Here is a 20352-nt window from a genome sequence, read left to right as displayed (position 1 = left end):
CCCAGGTGCCTCTTTTTATCTTTTGTTATATTTTATATTTTATAAAGTATTTCATAGAAAATAAAGCCTCTCCTCTTGTCATTATGTCTTTGTATAAAATTTACACACTAGGAATATACACCATATTTTTTGGTAATTTCTTATATCTTAGACACATTACTTCCTATTCTTAATAAACCTTGAAAAACCAGACATTTCTCATTTCTGTATCCATAATAGATCATTGTACTTAGCAACTATGTAGAAAACACACTCATTTTGACATAATGTGAAGAATAATAGTGTGCAAATTTTAACTTTTTTGATCTTTTTGATTAATTAGAGATCCTCAGTATAGCTATAGGGTTTTCCTGTTCATTTTCTGAAATGAGTCTAATCTGATCTTTCGCCAGATCTGTATTCTTTCTGACTAGGTGACAGTTCCAGAGCTTTCCATCCTTGGCATTATTATCCTTTTCATTGTGTTGAAACTATAGTTTATAGGATAGCTGCAGTTGCACTTGATGGTTCTAACGCTTTGGTCTTTTTAGGATTCATGCATGTAGTAACAAATACCACCAATAACATCATCTCTAAAGGATGAGGACTATAGATATGTACAATTTAAAATTATTTCTTTTGGAAACTTACCTATTTTTCCATTCTTTATTTCTTCTGGAAATTATATGTGTTCTTCAAGGTTACGCAAGCTTTGACAAGCTGAGCTTTGCTAGCCTATCCAAGGGAAAAGTCAGCACCTTACATAAAGCCAAAGTAGAAGAGAAAAAAAATTCCTAATTTTAATAGCATTGTGTCAGGAAATAAAAAGCATGGTGGGGCATGTGTGTAGATGTACGTAAACTTGTAGCTCTTAGGTTAGATTTTTATTGTGTTCTTTTTATGTCTTGTAGAGGATATAATATAGGCCATGGTGAAAAACTTTTTTTTCTTGATTTTTTAAAGGAATAGGTGGTTGTTTTTGTGATGCTGTCAAGATAAAATTTCTATTTTTTGTTAATATATCTAATATATGCTTGAGTTTTCTGTACACAGATGAATCTTTATGTAGCCTTTGTGTTTTACCCTAGGCAATGCTGTGTGCTTTCTTGTGTTTGGCTCTGGTTTCAGTTGGCTTCCCTTTTCTGAGACTTAACCTATTTAATGTACACAGCCTACCTTCTAGTGTTCCAGTGCAACTGTATATGCCCCTTATCTCCTGCTTTCTTCTTTCGCTTGAATCCTGAGTGAGATCTCTCCCTCTGTATTTATCTTTTCCTCTTTTGAAATTTTCCTTTTTGGTATACCATTTCACTAGGGGATTATTATATAATTTGGTAAGTTGAGTAATCCTCATTCGTTAATAATACTGCTACTGATTGTAGGGACTTTTGGTATTTAAATTGACAATTACAGGAGGTGTTAATTTATGTCATTAATATGATATTAAGCACTTTGAGATTTTATTTTCTTTTACTTAATTTTGAAGAGTTTTTAGGCTTTATCTAGATTCTTATGATGAGGAAAAGAAATATTGTAAAATAAGTAAATAGTCTCTTAAAACCATAAGGTTCCGGGGAAAATTATTTCTCTTGAAACTCAGATCAGTAGAGGTATGTCTGTACTGTTTCCTTGGTAGCTTTAAGTCAGGTATTTCCATGGATGTTCTGCTTGTCCAGAAAGAGAGCCTAAAGCTGGATTTTTCACTTGGGGAGTGCTTAAATGCTCCACAAATCAGTGACCAGATTTCTTTCATTTTGTGCCCATGTGGTTTCTGTGGGTAGTTTGTTGTTTTAAAAACTTTCAAAGAAGAGAATTTTTTTTCCTGGCAATCATGTGTATCCTGTGCAAGTATTTTTCATTATTAATAATCTTGAAAAGAACCAACTCCAGGTCATAATGCAGTTGGCTAAAATCATAAGGTTTTATCCAGTCATCCCATATGATTTGTGTCTGGTTTGCCAAAATCCATTAATTTGAGGTTCCCAAAGGGCAGAGTAATGGTTTCCTCTCCTGTTTCTGTCACCAACCTGTTTTTGGAAATTATGTCTATGAATTTTGTGTAAATTAACAGTCTTTCAGAGAAATTCAGGAGATATTTAGATTTAATTTCTTCTAGGACTATAAACTGGTTTTACTTTGGGGTGGGTATTTACCTCCTTTCTTACTCTATCTAGAAATTTCTCCTTCTGGTTTTAACTTGAATTCCAGCTTTTTTGTTGCATTTTGATTTCCATCTTCTTCCTCATTTAGACTTTAGTGGTTAGAAATCTTGTCTTTAATTGAATTTCAAAGTGGTTAAGTTTTTGTCATTTTCCATTCTCCTGTCCAGTAGTGAGGGTTTGCTTCTGTAGGTATACTGCAACCTTTTAGTAATGAATTTGGGTTAAAAGATAAATTGAATTAAATTATTGAGTTATTTCAGAAATTGGAACATCATGCTATTTACATTTCTGGCCACAGTCAAGATTTTCATGAAAGTAAAGTTTTGTAGTTAAGTGTTTGAAAGTGAAGCTTTTGTATCATCAGCTTGTAGGCTTGAAAGATTGTCTTTAGTATTTGTCTAGCCCAGAATTACAATGTTAAATAGTTCGCATAAATCTAGTTAATAAGTGAATTAACCAGAGAGAAAACTTGAAGAACCCCTTCTCTGAACTTTCTAATTTAACAGAGGAGGGCACTGAACTCAAGATAGATTTGGTGACTGTCTGTGATAATGTGTAATTTAGTCAGTGTTAGGACTTGTGCCCTGACTCCACATCCAGTGCTCTTTCCAGTCCCTTGGGATTTCTTACTATTTTATCCCCAACAAAATAACAATTTAGTGTAAAATGTTATAGGATTCTAGTTTTAAAATAACCAAATACATTTTATTTTTGTGATATGTTTGATCAGAGAAATCTTACAAATTCATGCCATATTTTCCATCTTGTTCTGTAAAACAGTAATGATCATCTTTTTAGGTTATCCATTGAATATTTGAAGAAGGAAATAAGGAAGGCTTTTATTTGTTTAAGCCTATTCTTCACTATTAAAGTGGTTTTTAAAACTTTCCAAAGCTAGGAAAACGTGTAAATAACAACTTCCTAGTTAGCATCTGTTGATGGCTTATTTAACATTGTTTTTTCATGTCTGTCTTTCTAATGGAACCTGTTTTGTTCAGACATCTAACTGTTCACAAGACTCAGAAAAAGGGGTGCTCTTTCTTAGTTTAAGGATTGATTCTGGTAAGTCTAAGTGAAACATGGCAATTCCCTTTCTTTGCTAGTGACAGGTTCCAAGAAGGGCAAATTATAATCTCAAAATATCTTGATTATCTTGCTACCAGTCTGTAGATGAAGCTGCACATAGGCAGTTAGTGAGGGGAGTTACAGAGGATTTTTGAAGCTCTGACTTGTTCTTAGAACCTCCTGTACCTGTGGACTTCCTCTTCTATTTGATAATGGTTATGTGTTTCCTTATTGTTGAAGCCAGTTTGCTTTTGGAATTTCACTTACTTCTGGATGAAAAATGCTATCTGATGCATCTCCTGATATTTTAAATTGTGTAAGATGATTCAGTAAGAGTTAGATTTTGGCCACTAAGTTGATGTGAATTCAAGGAATAGAGAAGACTTTTGATAGATTGGAAATTAGGAGAATCTCTTAAGAGATATATGACTGAGCGAGTTATAAAATCAGGGCTCATAAGGCATCATAAACCTTTCATCTTTTTAGTTCCACTGAACTTTCGTTCCTTTTTTTTTTTTAATTAATAACCTCCTAAATCCGGTTTTTGTTCATTCCTTATTTTCTTTGACCTCTATTATGTATATTTTCATCCTTATATACTTTGTCCATATGATTTCTAGGGCATGATTATGTCTTTGTATATTTATGATCATTTCTTTTAAATTTCTTTTACTGACTTTCTCTGACCTATCCCTTCAGTAGTAATGATTTTCTGTGTTTTCTATTTTCTTCGCCTAAGTAAAAAAAATATATATATATTGTTTAGAATAATTTTAGATTTATAGAAAAAATGTGAGCTTAGTACAGAGATTTCTCATATACCCCACTCATAGTTTTTCCTACTTTTGTTATATTAGTATGATGCATTTAAAAAAATTAATGAAACAATGTTTATATGTAATTATTAATGAAACATTGTTTATACATAATTATTAACTAAAGTCCATACTCTTTTCAAATTTCCATAGTTTATATGTACCATCCGTGTTCTCTTCCAGGTTCCCTTATGGGCAGGATACCTATTATATTTAATGGTTATTGGTACTTAGGTTCTTGGCTATGATGGTTTTTTAAACTTTGCTTTCTTTTGATGACCTTGACAGTTTTGAGTAGTATTGGTCAGGTGTTTTATAGATTGTCCTTCAAACAATTGGGGTTGTTCTTATGTTTTACTTACATTTAGAATGAAGTTATGGGTTTTTGGGAGGAGACCACAGATGTAAAATGTCATTTTATTACATTGTATCAAGGGTACATACTATCAACATAATTTCATCATTGTTCATATTGACCTTGATCATTTGGCTGAGATGTTTTTTGTCAGGCTTCTCTGCTTTACAATTCTTCTTTCTCCTCCCTTTCCATATGTATTTGCAGAACAAAGTCAGTGTGTGCAGGCCACACTTAAGGAGTGAGAAGTTTCACCTTCTTGAGGGTAGAGTATCTATATAAATTAATTGGAATTTTTCTGCATGGCAAATTTCTCCATTCTTCCTCCCTTCCTTCCTCCTTTTCTTCTTTCTTTTCTGTTCTTTTTATTCCTTCCTTTCTTTTATCATATATATCAGTATGGATTTGTGGATATTTATTTTCTACTTTACTTAGCCTAAATTTTTAATTGCTGTATGTACTTTGATGCTTTCTAAATATGTTTATTCTGGCAGTTCTTCCCACTTCTCTTTTAGAAAGAGCTCTTTCTAGTCAACTTCTTACTGGACTGCATCCTACTGGTCTTTCTTTTTTGAAACCTCCAACTAAATGTGACCATATTGCTTAGGCTCAGAGTAATCATTTTATAACTCATCTCTTTAATTTTATGCCTCATTTCTTCAACCCAAACTTGCTTTTCTACCTGCTTTTTCAAAGCTAGAAACCAGTGAAATCTTTTAGTTTTCCTTTCACTGTTTTCACTTCCTTAGTAGCTTTCATTTGGATTATATTTGTCTCTTTTATTTCCCTTAAAACTAGCCTATTCTACTTCCACACCATTATCTGTATCACTTCCTAGACATTTTTCTAAAATATATTTACTTATTTAAAATATTTATCTTCTCAGAATTCGTCCCTCTCAGTGGGTTGACAAAATTAAGAGATACCAGTTACTATGTGCCCTGTGGTTCAAGAGGTCTTCATTTTGTTATCTAAGAGTTCTATTTTATTTTCTAAAATATATATATTAAATATATATATGTATATATCTTCCAAAGGTAAGCTTTGAGTACTTAATTTAGATATTGAAATGCTGTATATTATGGATATTAGAAGCTTCAAAAAATTCCCCCAGAATAGAGCTCTATAGTGACTAACTGGCTTTACTACTATTATAGAATCTGAACAATACTTTTTTATGTTGTAATCTCGGGTTTTAAAGATGTGGGTTGTGAGAAATAAACTGGAAATCTTGTCTCTGTGGGTTGGAATCTGGTGTGGCTTCAAATGACAAACAAAATATTTTAGCATGTACTTGCCAGGTAGTTTCGAATGGATTTTCCATAGGGTACAAACTTTTAAAGCCAAATAATGTAAAGTGATTTTATACTTGCAGACAGACTCCTGTTGAGTTACTTTTGATTTTGTTAACTTATGGTGGGGAAATCAGTAGCCAACTAAGCAAACAATTGAAGAAACATCCTGTACATCCTTTATACATTTTGTTCCTGTTCACTTGTCGCATGTTATTTGGGGAAGGGTTCTGAGATGACATGCCAAGAGTTGGTATCCTAAAAGTCTCTAGACTTTTTCTTTATATTTTTAAAATGACAAGTATATTAAGGTCTAGAATATCTTGTTTTGTTTCAAGGAATTACCCTAGAAGAATTGAAATTAGTAATTTTAGATTTTTAATTGTACTTAAATGAAGATATATATATGTTTTTTCCCTTTCTTTTAATTTATTTGAGAATTTTAGGAAAGGAACATTGTGTTACTATTAGGGTGGCCAGTATAAAAAGGTCTAGGTGAATTTATTGTCTTTCAGCTTGCATTATTCTTATTTATATGAGTGGCTAGAGATGTCACATGTAATTTGAGGTCTGCATCTGGTTTTATGTTGAGTGAATTTGATCTAGGCTCGGCTATCTTCAATGGTGATTTTCCCAGCTGTAAATTAGGAACTTGGCATTGAAAATCATGTGGTTTTGTGTAAGTAGAATTCAGATTGTGATGTTTTCTGTCACTTCATAATTCTAATTTTAGAGTTTCAGTTTTTATAGTAGAAAAATTCACTCCAGAAAAGTCTAAAATCTGATTGCCCATATATTGCCAGGAACATTGATGGTCAATGATTTGAGTCAAACTGAATATCCTTAATTAGAAATATGATGAAGCTTTTACCCTTCCACTCATAGAATTGTAACCAGGAATTTTCTATCTTTTACTTGTAAAGACTACATACAGGAAACCCTTTGCATTTGCATTCTCAAATTTCTTGGAAACACAGAGATATCTCTGGAATTTTTCCTTCATTGGTAATAAAAAGGGAGGCGTAGGGGATAAGCCTACAGCATGAGCCTCTTACTGCTCTTTTGCCTTTCCTTAAAAAAAATAGGACTTTATCAGATTGTTATGAAATATTCACTTTATCAGATTGTTATGAAATATTCACTTACTCATGGAAACAATGACTTCCAATTCTTAGGGATTTTTAAAATATTTAATCAAATTATATATTAACAGATAAGGTGGGATTGTTTAATATGTTTAATGCAAAACAACTGACTCAACAGTGTACAGTTAACACCTGGGAACACAGGTATATGTAGGGTCATGTCTTAGTAGCCTTGACTTTCCTTAATATAGTAAGAATCAAAAGTAATAGAGATTATAGGTTTATTTCACGAGTAACTCATCAATTATTTGATGAAAGACAAAGAAACTTATACTGTAGATACTAAATTGATAATTTAAAAGTTTTTAAAAGTTTCATTATTGTTAAAAATAGGTAGTCTGCTGTCTTCCTTATTGTCATAGTGAGTTTATTTGTACATAAACTGAAACTGTAGTTTTTGTTTGAGTTATCTGTTGTGTGTACAGTAAACAATCCCAAAATCTTAGTGGCTTAAAAAACTGCTTTATTTCACTCACAGTTTTGTAGGTCAGGAATTTGGGAAGGATTTTGCTGGTTATATACTGTTCTGGTCATGTTGCACTGAGCCTACGATTACTGGAAGAGTGGGAGATTCATTAGGTATTTTCCTCTTTATATGGTCTCTCCACATGGCTATTTTGGGTTCCCTTACAACATAGTAGTCTCAGGATAGTCAAATTTCCTCTGTGGAGAGTGGCATCATCCAGAGCAAGTTTCCTATAGGACAGGAAGTGGAAACCACCAGTTTCTTAAGGTTTAAGCCTACAAAATGATACAGTGTCATTTTTGCCCATATGACTGGTGAAAGCCATCATGGAGCTCATTCACATTCAAGGAGAGGAGACATAGAGTCCACTTCTTGATAGGAGTCATGCCAAAAATTTTGTGGCCATTTTTAATCTGACACAGGTTTAAATGGTATATACAGTTGATGACATTTTTAAAAGCCTGAGAATATTTCTGGTAAGATGTCAACATTGAAGTCTGTGGAAGAACATATGAGTCTGTATTTAACTGATTCAAATCATAAATGAATATGAAACATCTGGAGAGTAAAACTGGTGAAGGATAAAATGCAGGCATTACTATAATGATGTAATATTTATATCATAGTAATGGCTACTGTACAGTTCTAATTTATCGGTTCAGCTAATTTTATCAGTAGGTTTAAGTTATAGTGCCTCATAGCATTGAAAAAAAAAAGGAAGAAAACAAAGTTCAGTAACGTACAGATGAATTTGAGTTTTAATCTTTTGGCGGATTCCATTTGGTATCTTGTTAACAGACATTTTAGACAACAGTGTGAATTGGTTTTAAGTAGACTGAGTCATTTTCAAATGAATTTAGTATTTGCAAGTAACATTTTTTCTTTTTTGTTACTTACACTAGAAGTAGTGTCACTTATATATATATATATATATATATATATATATATATAATTTACTATTGATTTTAAAAACAGTGTCCTTTATCATTTTTAATGATTAAGGAAAATCAGATCTTTTGAGTATCATTTCTTTCAATGACACCCTATGATCTTTTTTGTTGATTAACGAAGACTCAGAAAAACATCTAAAATGGTCATTAGAAATAATTTTTTTCACTAGGTTTTACTGTGCTTTGCTCTTGGGAGTAATATCACTTTTATTAAGATCAGCCAATATTTGAATGTGTGTCAATGTTTTGTTAGATCTGAGACTATTTTAATCAAAGGAATTTTATTTGATCTATGTCAAATGAATGTAATTAATAATGGTGTTGAATTATTTTTTGAATAAAGCAGAAGTGGAAATATTCTTCCTCTCCTTGTGATTGGTGCTGGCACCTGTTTTCCTAATGGTGTCTAAAATTTTTTTTTTTTTTAATTTTGATTTATTTATGATAGTCACAGAGAGAGAGAGAGGCGCAGAGACACAGGCAGAGGGAGAAGCAGGCTCCATGCACCGGGAGCCTGACGTGGGATTCGATCCCGGGTCTCCAGGATCACGCCCCGGGCCAAAGACAGGCGCCAAACCGCTGCGCCACCCAGGGATCCCTCCTAATGGTGTCTAAAGGAATTACTTTCAGATGTTAAATCCACTAAATTTTAAGTGATTCTTCTCTTTAGGCAAATACTGGTTATTTCCAGTGACTTGTAAAACATTGCTATTAATAATGACTTACTAAATTTCTTATGTACTTTTATTTTGTTACATAATTCATAGAAATAATAATTTTTGGTAATTGTTAGTTTATTTCCCTTATTTTATACAAATATTATGTATTAGATAGAGGCAATTTTCTGTGGAGGAATATTTCTTCTTGGCTTTATTATTTTGTACATAATATAGATATTCTGAATAGCAGTATAAAATTACATTTATAAGCTTAATGTCACTATGGTATTATAATATGCCTTTTCTCACTTCCATTTAATCTTTCTTGGCTTGCATTATTTTATTCTATAAGTTATTTTAATATTTACTATTTTTATGTTGAAGTATGATTTCTCCATATGAAGTAAAGAAGAAGAAAAAAAACCTAAAGTAAACTGCTATATTCAAAACAGTTCACATGAGAGTTAATATACTACATTAAAGCATGGCTCAGATTATGGAAAGTGATGTGTAGTCATTGTTACCTTAAAACTGGCCACATAGTGAAATATGAAAACCTTAGTAACTGAGGTATCTTTAAAACCTGTAAAATACAGGTGAGCCACAATTTAGGATCACATAAAATGTGGAAATCTGATTTATGGAAATAATTAGGACTTATTTGCATTAGAGAATGATTTTTTTCCCAAAGTTTGTACATTTTCACGTTTAACATAGCTGTATATGTATAATGTTTTTGCAGTTAAGTAATATTCAATCTTATATTTTTTATTTTTGTATAAGTATAATAATAATGATACATTTTAAATAGAAAGTTGTTCACAGCTCCACCTCTTTTTACAAAACCGAACATTTATCTCCCTTTAGTCTCTTTCATTTGAATATAGTAGGTATGGTTTTTAGAGACTTCTTTCATCGAAAAAACGGTAGAAGTATATATAGCTGTGGTAGTGTATATATACATATATGTATATGTATATATACACATACACACACAAAACTGTGGTATTATATACTAATGGAATTGAAAATTAGCAAAGTGTTCTTTGTATATTTGTATGGTGTTGTAAGCAATTGACTTATTTTCTTTGATTTCATGTAACTCTGAGCATGTCTCCAATAGTTATGCTAGTCTCTTCCAGTTATGTTAACATATATGTGTGTGTGTGTGTGTGTATATATATGTATGTATATATATATATAACATATATATATGTATATGACATACATTGTGGTAGGCAGAAAAATGTTCTCCAAAGATAACAGGTCCTAATCTTTGGGATCTGTAAATGTTACCTTTTTTGGAAAAAGGGTTTCACAGATGTAATTTAGTTAAGGGTTTTATAATGAGATTATTCTATCCCAGGTTTATTCATTCATTTAGCAAATAATGATTGAGCAATTAGAGTATTAGAGTATGTCACCTATTGGACTTGATGCTGGGGATATGATGATGGCTGGGAGAAGGATATTTGATGAATAATATTGAAAATCTTTGAATTAAAATAAGCAGGGGAAACAAACTAGAGGATCTTGAAATAGATCACCATACATAAAAACATGTTATATATGAAAATTCAATTCAGGTGAATGGGTGTGGATTATTTAATAAATTGTTCTGGCATATTTGGTTATCCATTTTGGGGAAATAAAGTTGAATCTTTATCTTACAATATACAAAAATAAATTGTACGTTAAAGGACTTAATAAAAAATTCTGCAGTAAATGTAAGAGAATATATACACATTCTTGGGGTGAGAGAGACCTTAACCACGACTGTAAATCTACAAAAAGATTTATTTGTATGAAACCTAACTTCTGAATGAAAAAAAAAATACACTATATATACAGTGCGTTTGGTAAAAATATTTGCAATTCAGAAGAAGGGCAAAGTTGATCTGTTAGTTGAAGTAACTACTTAGATCTTGACAAAAAAAGTGCATATAGCAAGCAGTATAAGAACCATGAGCAAAGGGAATGAGGAAGCAAATTCAAGTGGGCAAAAACATATAAAAAGATGTTGACACTCATGAATAGAGGAATGCAAATTAAAGTACTGATATAATATTGCTGTGTCTATCAAATTGCCTCCTTTGGCCCCTGCCCTTTACGGGGAAAAGAAAAAAAAAGAAAAAACAGAAGGGACCAACAATAATTTTTTTGCTGGCAAGGACCTGAGAGAAAGTTATTTTTGTACTTTGCTGGTAGAAATGTAGATTAATAGAAACTTTTTGGAAGAATATCTGACGTCTGTTAAAATAAAAAAAAAAATACTGATTGATGTAGCAATCCCATTTTAAAAAATCTAGCCCATAGAAACATACTTATGTATGTAAAGGTTTTTGTACAAGCATCTGTAATGGCAAAAATTTGAAAACATGTCTATCAATAGAGAAATGGTGGAATAAATATGTACTTATTATCTATCTACAGGATGGAATCTTAGTAGCAGTTTAAAAGAAGGAATCAGATACATACCGGTAGTCTAGGAGGGATTTCCATGGGGTATTATTATGTGAGAAAAAATAAGAATAAAAAATGTGCATGATATTTTATACTAAAAAAGTGCAATGACAATACCATTATATATGTAGATGTATACATGAGAGTACAAATTTATAAATGATTATATGAGAATAGAAAGATACATATTAGGTTGTTAACTTGGACAATCTGGTTGGGTGGATAGGTGAAGCTGGCATGGGAGTATGAGGAAGGGAGAGATATGTGAGATAGGGAATTATGTCCACAATATAAGAAGAAAGGCTATATTAAAATAAGTTTTATGATGGTATGATCATATTTATGCTTTAAAGTTAAAATTATAGGGTAGCCCGGGTGGCTCAGCGGTTTAGCGCCGCCTTCGGCCCAGGGTGTGATCCTGGAGACCTGGGATCAAGTCCCACATTAGGCTCCCTGCAGGGAGCCTGCTTCTCCCTCTGCCTGTGTCTCTGCCTCTCTCTCTCTATCTCATGAATAAATAAATAAAATCTTTAAAAAAATAGTTAAAATTATACATTTATGTATTTATATATGTGAAAGGATTTGTAAAAAATTGCATGTAGTGGGATTAATTTCTATAGCTCCTTTGGAAAGGAGAAAAGTTAAATTATGTTGATGGAAATGGAATATTATGCAGATATAAATAATACAGTTATGAAGAGTGCAATTATGAAGCCATTAATGACTTATATTTATGATTTAATATATAAAATAATTTATAATCTCATGTATAACTTAAATATGTATGTATGTATTTAAGTATTGGAAATGGGGGATCCCTGGGTGGCTCAATGGTTTAGCCCCTACCTTCAGCCCGGGGCATGATCCTGGGGTCCTGGGATTGAGTTGTGCATTGGGCTCCTTGCATGGAGCCTGCTTCTGCCTGTGTCTCTGCCTCTCTCTGTGTCTCTCATGAATAAATAAATAAGATCTTTAAAAAAAAAAAAGTATTGGAAATGAATAGGGTAAAATAAAACACTACAGGAAAGAGTATAGGGAATTGTTTTTATTTTGTTTTGACAAATGTCCTGAGAAAAATATAGCTTAAATGCTACCAATCAAATTTAGAAGAAATATTCATATTAAAAATTAAAAATTAATATATAAAAATTAATATATGGTTTTCTTTCTGATAAAGCAATTTTTAAGTTATATCTTTAGGAATTTCTAGGCTGTTTAAATTTGGAGTCAACTGGGCATTTTTTAATCAATATCTTATTCCAAGAATTCAAGTCTCTTCATGATTTATTAATGAGAAATCTTTGGTTTCATTTACTGTATTTCTTACTAGGAGAAAAACTTTGGGTCTCTGGAAAGAATTAGCAAAATTTCATACTTTTCTTTAAGTCACAGTATTGTTATAGATTCAGACAGCTAATTCTGTAATAGCTTAGGCATTGTACATTATTATTGATGATTGAAATCCTTATAAACTCTTTGAATCTGAATAAAGTTATAGGGAATAAGTACCAGAGATGTTTATTACCCTAGTAGCAGAGAAAGAGTTAGAATTTGCTTTTAGTCCTTTATCTTGAGTGATCTTTCCAAATATCTCATATGCTTAATTGTTTTTAGGTATCTGTTAGATCTTACTTCACATTAGGTTTTATGAGAGTTTGTGCCCTTTGTATTTATCTGGCATGGATTCTCTGAATTTTCTTGATTTATGTTTGTTGTCTTTAATTGATTTTGAAAACTTTTCAGCCATCATCTCCTCAGTTATTTCTTTGTGTCATTCTCTTTGGCTTCTCTTTCTGGGATTTTAATTACACATATTATGGACCCTTTAAAAGGATTTTGCAGCCCATGACCAGCTCGTGCTTTTTTCTCTTTTTCATCAATGTATGTTTGTGTATTTCAATTTGGATAATTTCTTTCGATTTATTTTTAAGTTTATTGATTTAAAGTTTGATTTTAAGTTTCTTCTATTCTGTACAGTTTGATGATAAACCCAAAAGGAAGTTTCTTCTCTGATACTGTTTCTCATTATCAATATTTCCATTTTACTTGTTTTTGGATAGTTTCCATCTATTTGCTGATATTTACTTATGCATGTTTTCTACCTTTCCATTATATTCTTATATTAAGCACAGTTACTTTTTTTTTTTTTTTTAATGTTCTTGCCATCTGGATTGTCTCTTGGTCTTGTTTTGTTGATTGTCTCTTGACTTCTTGTTTTCTTTCTTTTTCCTTGCTTGTCTCATACTTTTTGTCACAGTTTGTAAAAAAAAGACTATATGCCACAAAATAGACATACTTCATTTTCTTCAGGTCATTGATGTTAGTGTTTCTAGAATATACTAAATTAATGCATTATAAAACTAAGGCAGATATGTGATAACTTGGCAAACCAATTCAAAGGAGAATGCAGTATAAGTCAAAACATTTTAAAAGGGACACATTTAAGTTTTATTTTAATAAAGTAAATACTTTAATTTTTCAAATGTATGTAGAATTAAAAGAAAACCTTTTTAATTGAAATAATTATAGGATTATAGGAAGTTGCAAAGATAATACAGAGAGGTCCTGCTTACTTTTCCTTTATTTTCCCGAATGGTTACATTTCATGCAAGTACAGGATATTATCAAAACCAGAAAACTGGGATCCCTGGGTGGCGCAGCGGTTTGGTGCCTGCCTTTGGCCCAGGGCGCGATCCTGGAGACCCGGGATCGAATCCCACGTCGGGCTCCCGGTGCATGGAGCCTGCTTCTCCCTCTGCCTGTGTCTCTGCCCCCCTCTCTCTCTCTGTGACTATCATAAAACAAACAAACAAACAAACAAAAAACAAACAAAAACCCAGAAAACTGACATTGATACAATGTGTGTGTATAGTTTTTTTTTTTTTTTTTAAGATTTTATTTATTATTTGAGAGAGAGCTCAGAGTGAGAGAGAGACCGCACAAGAGCTGGAAGGAGGGGCAAAGGGAGAGGGAGATGCAGACTCCCCACTGAGCAGGGAGCCCCATATGGGCTTGATAGGACCCAGAGACCACGACCTGAGCCAAAGTCAGATGCTTTACTGACTGAGTCACCCAGGTGCCTCGTGGGTGTATAGTTCTGTGTCATCTTATCACATTTGTAGATTCATGTAACCCTTCGCATATAAAATAGAGAACTATTCCATCATCAGTAAGGTGTCCCTTGTGCTACCCTTTTATAATCAGTCCTACTCCCTCCCTCTCCACAAATCCTAACCTCTTAAAACCTTCATTTGTTTCCATATTTAAAATTTTGTCATTCTGAGAGTGTTATGTAAATGGAATCATGCAGTATGTGACCTTTTGAGATGAGCTTTTTAATTTTTTTCACCCCATTTAATGCCCTTGATATCATTCAACTCCTTGCGTCTTTCCCGTTTTATTCCCCCCATTTTATTTTTAAAGATTTTATTTATTTATCGAGAGATAAATGTGGGATAAATGTGGGAGACACAGAGAGAAAGAGGCAGAGACATAGGCAGAGGGAGAAGCAGGCTTCCCGCAGGGATGTTAATGTGGAACTGGATCCCAGGACTCCAGGATCACAACCTGAGCCAAAGGCAAATGCTCAACCACTGAGCCACCCAGGTGCCTCTTTTTTCCCTTTTTTTCTTTTTCCCTTTTTTTCCCTTTTAATGCTGACTAATACTTCAGTGGTGTAGATGTGGCACAGTTTGTTTAATATTCACTTATTTTAGGACATTTTGTTTGTTTCCAGTTTTTGGCTATTAAAAAAACTGTGTACAGATTTTTGTGTGGGCATAAGTTTTCCTTTCTCTGGGAAAAATGCCCAGAAGATCTTATTCCTAGATCTTATGGTAAGTATATGTTTAACTTTTAAAGTAACTGACAAATATATTTTCCAGAGTGGCTGTGCTATATTACATTTGCACCATTAATGTTTGAGAGATCCAGTTTCTCTGTATTCTTGCCAACATTTGATATTATCACTGCTTTTTATTTTTATTTTTATTTTTATTTTTTAATTTTAATTTTAATTTTAATTTTTATTATAAGGAGGCTCCATGCCCGGTGTTCAACACAGGGGTTGAACTCTTGACCCTGAGATCAAGATCTGAACTGAGATCAAGAGTCAGATGCTTAACCTACTGAGTCCCATAGGCACGCCTTACTGCTTTTTATATTAACTGTTCAAATAGGTGCATAGTGATAGCTCATGGTTGTTTTAATTTGCATTTCCCTAATAACTGGTGATGTTGAATGTTTTTCTTTAATTTGCTTGTCCTTCTCTTTGTGTATCTTCTTTGGTGAAATGTTTATATGTATTCATTTTCTAATTGGGTTTTTTTTTTTTTTAAACCATGGATTTTGAGAGTTCTTTATGTGGACCTGAGTCCTTTGTCAGCAGATATATGGTTTGTAGATATTTTCTCTTAGTCTATAGCTTTTCATATGGCATTGTGTTTCTTTGTTTTTTGAAATAATTTCAGACATATGGAAAAGTTATATGTAGTCCAAATGATTCCTGTATATTCTTTGCCCAAATCTCCCTAATGTTAACATTTTACCACATTAAAAAAAAATCATTCTCCCTCTGTCTCTTTGTATGCATATATATCTATGCATGTGTGCGTATGTGTATACACACATAGGCAAAAATACATATTGTTATAATTTAACTTAATAGGAAAATAGATTAGAAAAATGGACTGAACAATAGAAATAAAATAAACCAAGAACTCTCTGGATTTGGTTATGATGGAGTAATAACAGTTTGGATTACCATCTCACTATAAATGACTGATACTTACTGGATGAGATATGTGAAGCGACTATTTTCGGGCATTCAACAAGAGACAACACATGGCTATGATCCTTGAGGAATAGGAAACATGAAGGTTAATTTAATTTCTCCCCAGCTTCCTACTTGAGTGCACTCTCCCTGACCTAAGGAAGTGGAGACCAACTACAGAGCGGTGATTTTGTTGGGTAGTGGAAACAGAGATTAGAGTTTGGGGACTCCTGAGGCATTTGGAATTTGTAGGCAGGGTTCTGAGGAGAGGGAGTTGTGGAGAATTAATTTCAGGAATCTGCATAGGGATTCCTTTAAATCTTATATGTATGCACCTAATAACAGAGCTTCAAAATACATGAAGGAAAAAATGACTGTATAGGACAAAAAGATATATTCACAATGATGAACAACACTTTTTTGGGAGAGAGGGGCAGAGGGAGAGGACCTAACACGGACCCCTATGTGGGGCTGGATCTCATGACCTTGAGATTATGACTGCAGCTGAATCAAGAGTCAGACCCTTAACTGACTTGAGTCCCGCAGGCACCCTGAACAATACTTTCAACTAATGTGACCTGAGTGACACTTGTAGACTACTATACGCAGTTGTTTCAGAATATACATTCTTTTCATATGCACATGAAGGAATTTTTACCATGTCTTTCTTTTGGGTACCTAGTAGAGGTCTTTATGATGGACATTTGGATGTTATTATTGACTTTTAATTTTTTTATGCGTTCAGTAGGTGTAACAGCAGTAGCATTTCATTATTTTAAAATTTGTATTTCCCTGATAATCTTTGAGGTTGAGGATTTTATTCATTCAACAAAAATACATTGAGTACCACCTCTATGCCAGTCACTTCAAGGTGCTGGAGATACATTGGTGACCAAACCAGTACTTGTCCTTGTGGAGGTTATATTTAGTGTATGTGTGGGAGACAATAATCATAAATTCAAGAAATATATAAATAGAGTATATTAAATGTTAAGAGCTGTGCAGTGAAGGAGGAATCAGGAATGCTGAAGGGAAGGTTTTATTTAAAATTGGGTAGTTACGGTAGAAATGATATTTGAACCAAGACTTGGTGGAGGTAAGAAAGTCAAGCAGCTATCTGAGGTAAGAGTATTCTAGGTAGAAAAGATAGTTCATGCAAAGTCTTAAAGCATTAAAAAAAGAACCCTGGCTATCTGTATTAGTATTATCCAAAATCAACTTAAAAATCATATTGGGGCTTGATTATTTTGTAATGATAAAATGTTAAATTCATAAAGAATGTATAGCACCACATATACAGCAAAAAATGGATAGAAATGTAAGGAGAAAGTGGTATCTACTAATATTGAGAAATTTTAACTCACCTATGATTTTGATAGGTGAAGCAAACCCCCCCCCCAAAAAAAATCAGGGATGTAAATCTAAATAGTATACTTTGTGGACATAAATAGAACCTAGTATTTATATAATAAAAAAGACAAATAACCACAGTTACATCAGAGATTAAAGAGATAATGAGAAATAAAAGGCATCTAAATCAGAAAGGAAGAAGTAAAATTGTCTTTGTTCACTGATGGTATTGATATGTAGAAAACCCTGAAGTTACACACACGCAACTGTTGGAACTAATAAATGAATTCAGCTAAGTAGCTTGATACAGAGTCAAACACAAAATCAGTTGCTTTTTTTATACAATAACAATTAACTATCTGAAAAGGAAATTAAGAAAACAATTCCATTTACAGTAGCATCAAAAAGAATAAGATACTCAGGACTTAACTAAGGAGATGAAAGACTTGTACAATGAAAACTATATAACATTTCTGAAGGAAAGATAACATAAATAAATGGAAGGACATCCCATGTTCATTAATTGGAAGACTTAAGATTGTTAACATTTCAATTCTAACTATCAAAATCCCAGTGATGTTTTTTGCAGAAATATAAAAACGCATCCTAAAATTTATATGAATCTCAAGGGATCCTGAATAGCCAAATGAACCTGAAAAAAAGAACAAAACTTGATGACTAATACTTTCAAAACTTACTAAGTTTTACTTACTAAAACTTTCAAAACAGGGTGGTACTGACATAAAGATGCATGTAAAAATCCTTGGAGAGACAGAGTCTAGAAATAAACTCTCTCGTATATGGTGAAGTGATTTTTGGTAGAGGTGCCAAGGCCATTGGATGAGCAAAAGATAGCTTTTTAAACAAATGGCTCTTTTGAAAAGTAGATATCCACATGCAATAGAATGAAGTTATACTGTTTGCTAATACTGTATGTAAAACTTAATTCATAATGGATCCATGACCTAGTGTGAGATCTAAAATTACAAAACTTTTAAAAAAGAACATAGACCAAAGCTTTGATGTTGGATTTAATAATGGTATCTTGGAAATGACACTAAAGGAACAGACAGCAAAAGAAAAACATAGACAAATTAGGCTTGATGAAAATTTTCAGAAGGTTATGCATCAAAAGATATAACCTATCAACAGAGTAAAACGATAACCTACAAAATAAGAGGAAATATTTGCAAATAAAAGATTAATATCCAGAATATATACTCCTAAAATTCAACAGCTGAAAACACCGGATTAAAAAGATGACAAAGGACTTGAATAAATTTTTTTGCAAAGAAGACACACAGATGAGCATATGAAAAGAAGATCAACATCATTAACTATTAGGGAAATGAAAATCAAAATTATGAGGTACTACCTCATATCCAATAGGATGGCTACTATTGAAAAAATACTAAGTGTTGATGAGTATATAGAGAAATTGGAACCTATGTGTGCTATTACTGGGAATGCAAAATGGCACAGCTGTTGTGTAAAACAGATTAGTAGTTCCTCAAAAGTAGAACTAGAATTCCCATATGATCCAACAATCCCACTTCAGGGAATATATCCAAAAGAATTAAAAGCAGGTTCTTGAAGAGATATTTGTACAGCAGTGTTAATAGCAGTATTTTTTCACGATAACTGAGACATGGAAACAACCCAGGTGTCTATGGAAAGATGAATGGATAAGCAAAATGTGGTATTCAGTGGACTATTCTTCAGCCTTAAAAAGGAAGGAATTTTGGAGCGCCTAGTGGCTTAGTTGGTTAAGTGTCTGACTCGATTTCAGCTCAGGTCATTATTGTAGTATTGTGAGATTGATTGAGCTCTGCATCACACTGCACTGGGAGTGGAGCCTCTAAGATTCTTTCTCTCCCTCTCCTCTGCCCCTCCCCACTGCATGTATGCTCTCTTCCCCCCTCTCAAAAAGGAAGAAAGGAATTTCTGACATGCAACAACACAGAAGAATGTTGTTTTAGGATGTTATGCTATATGAAGTAAGCAGTCACAAAAAGGCAAATATTGTATTATTCCACTTATGTGAGATACTTAGAGGAGTCAAAATCATAGACACAGAAAGTAGAAGAATGGTTCTCAGGGGTTGGGGAAGAGGGAAATGGGGAGTTATTGTTTATGGTGCAGTTTTAGTTTTGTGAAATGAAATGAGTTCAGGAGATGGATGGTGGTGATTACACAACAGTTTGAATGTACTTAATACCACTGAACTGTACACTTAGAAATGGTTAAGATAAGAAATTTTGTTTCCTACAATAAAAAAAGATAGTGGCAATACTGTTAGCAACTATATATCAACTATTTAAAAATCTTACAATAGAAGATTTCTAGAAAAAAAAAATGAGGGAGGAATTAAGTCTGCATCATCCTATAATTATAAGAAATTGAATCTTCCCACAAAGAAAGCAACAATCCCAGATGTTTGCTAACCAAGTTTCTACCAAAATTTTAATAGATTATTATTTTTTTAAATAGATTATTCCAACCTGTTGCAATCTTTTAATTAATAGAAAAAGAGGGATGTTGCACCAGCTAATTCTGAAAGCCCCACTTAACCCTGATATCTATAACAGATAAGGACATTATTATAAGAAATGAAAATTACAGATATAGGTCCTTCATGAATGTAGATGTAGAAATCTTAAATAAGGTATTAGCATATTGAAAACAATTTTGTGAAAGAAGGCATACATTATTATTACATTGGGTTTATTTCAGGTGTATGACAATGTTTTACTATTATGTGATCTGTAGATGTAAATGATGGCATTCATGGATTAAAAGAAAAATCATAATTTCAGTAGATATAAAAAAGCATTTAATGTTAATTCATCGTAAGAATGCGTAGTAATTAGGAAAAGAGGG

At 32.7% G+C, this 20352-nt stretch overlaps 1 protein-coding gene across 6 annotated transcripts in view; it reads left to right on the top strand.

Moving 5' to 3' along the window:
• Nucleotides 1-20352, top strand: part of CCDC91 (coiled-coil domain containing 91) — a 332348-nt gene that overhangs the window by 38283 nt on the left and 273713 nt on the right. The window lies entirely within an intron of this gene.

The sequence above is a fragment of the Canis lupus genome, chromosome 27, assembly GCF_003254725.2.
Source record: "Canis lupus dingo isolate Sandy chromosome 27, ASM325472v2, whole genome shotgun sequence".
NCBI classification, from domain to species: domain Eukaryota; kingdom Metazoa; phylum Chordata; class Mammalia; order Carnivora; family Canidae; genus Canis; species Canis lupus.
Note: the sequence above shows the minus strand (reverse complement) of the source record. Positions and strands in the feature narration are given on the sequence as shown.